Consider the following 2,095-nt stretch of genomic DNA (forward strand, 5'->3'; position numbering starts at 1 on the left):
ATATAAAACACATTTTTTTAAAATAATTTTAATAATATGATTATCACTACAGTAGAACCCCTATTAAAGGGACACCTTCAGGGCAAAATGAGTGTCTTCTAAGGGGTACACCTATTAAAATTAGTAACTCAAAACATGAAAATGTCCTCTCAATACATGTATTTTGTTGATACGTGGTCTTAAAAAATTACATGAAATCTTGATAATTTAGTTTTATTGACATAAAATGAGTAAAATGTTAAAATAAAAATATATTTCCAATGCAAATTATATAATTTGGCTAGAGGTAATTGTGACTGCTTCTTGTGCTGAAGATCCCGGTTCAAACCAGGCCAGCTTTGGGTTTTAATTGGAGTTTGGTCGCTTGGCTTGTCAAATAACTCTCATATTAAGAGTTGGCGGGTTAAGGACAATGTTTGTATCCGTCTGTGTCCGTTATTTGTTGTAGTTAAGTCGGGCGCTACACTGCGGCTGCTGGCTGCCGCAGGTCCCCAGGTCCTGTCCAGTGGCGGCTCTAGGATATATTTTCTGGGGGTGAGGGGGTGCTAAGTTGTCCGACAGGGGGACTTGAGCTCGTAGGCTCGAGCTTGGAGAAGGGGTTAAGAGGGGGTTCCCCCTCCCAAATGAGATTTTTTTAAAAAGAATATCAACCTCTAGATGACCGAAAATGGCACTCTCAGACTGTGACAGACATGTGTTGGCTTGTACATGGTGTGGGCCTATTTTTATATGTTTTATAGGGGGGGGGGGGTTAAGTCCCCCTGCCACCCCGCTGGCGCCGACACTGGTCCTGTCTCATTAATAGCGGTGTCCCCTTTAAAGGAGTTGGCTGTAGAGTTAAATGTTCCTTTCACTGCAAATAGGGATGTCTCCCAGAATAGGGATGTCCCAAAAGAGGGGTTCTACTGTACTGCCGGTACTTACTATTACTGTTTCACCAGATTCCAATTTTGTATTATTGAATTGTGGATGTAGGTATTCACATTAATTTATGGGCGTCATGTGATAGATAATAAGTGCCAGAATCCATGAAGAGGCATATGAACTATTGAAACATTAAAACAGCTCACCACGTGCGACTAATGAAATACAACAGAACAAAGTTTACGTGATGATGTTTACTCAGCATCTATACAAACACGCTTACAATAGGATACAAGTGATTGCCCTCAAGAGAGGGCAGTAGACTAACAATGAGGCCTTTGCACTACTTTCAGGAATGATTTAGGGTTGTTTTCTCTATATCTAGTAGGTCTAGCCATATGATTATGTAGTGTTTAGTAGGTCTACCTACGGTAGAAACCCGGTCTATGGCTTGAAAGTTTGTGATTGCGTAGCTTCCATTGGTGGTTCGGTCATTGCGTTTTGTCCATTTTCAGCTGTTGATAGAGGATGTCTAAACCATTTCAGTTGATCCAAAAAAAGGGGGATAGTCACTGGCTCAAGCATGTCTGTATACTAGTTTTATATTATTAAACTGGTAGCCAGTTATTTTACAATTTCACTTTGATTATTTATATTTTAAAAATTCATTCGTATCCAACAAGTCTCTTTTAGATTAGATTGAAGTTTTTGGTTGTAAGAAAAAGTCCTGCTTTCCCATGAATAGAACCCAGAACCCTAAGCAAAATAACTCCACTTTATTAAAAAAAATATTCTTGTATTACATTGAGTCGTCAGTTACGGATACATAGACCTGTCTACTGTTGAAATCAATGATTGGATGGTTTATCCTTGCGTTGCCTCCATTGGTTGGTTGGTAGGTGTATTTATTCCAAATTGGTCTTCTGTCAGCGGATGCCGTGTCAACATTGTCTAAAGAATGTGAAATAGGCCTACTCTGGTAGTTGAAGCCAGTGGTTGGGTAGTTTATTCCTGCATTGTCTTAATTGGTGGGTCGGTCACTGAGTCTTGTCCAGTTTGTTCTTCTGTCAGCAAACGTTGTATCGATTCTGTCTGAAACATGTCAGACACCCTAGCTGTTGATCTGACAGTGGGGTTGTCCACTAGGTCATCAATGCCTGTGCAATAATTTTAAACTTTTACATTTTGCCTTTAAGTCTATTTTTTTAGAAATCAGTGTATTATATATATA

This window comes from Anneissia japonica, unplaced genomic scaffold (genome assembly GCF_011630105.1).
Source record: "Anneissia japonica isolate Jap-2015-1 unplaced genomic scaffold, ASM1163010v1 scaffold287878_len99307_cov181, whole genome shotgun sequence".
NCBI classification, from domain to species: domain Eukaryota; kingdom Metazoa; phylum Echinodermata; class Crinoidea; order Comatulida; family Comatulidae; genus Anneissia; species Anneissia japonica.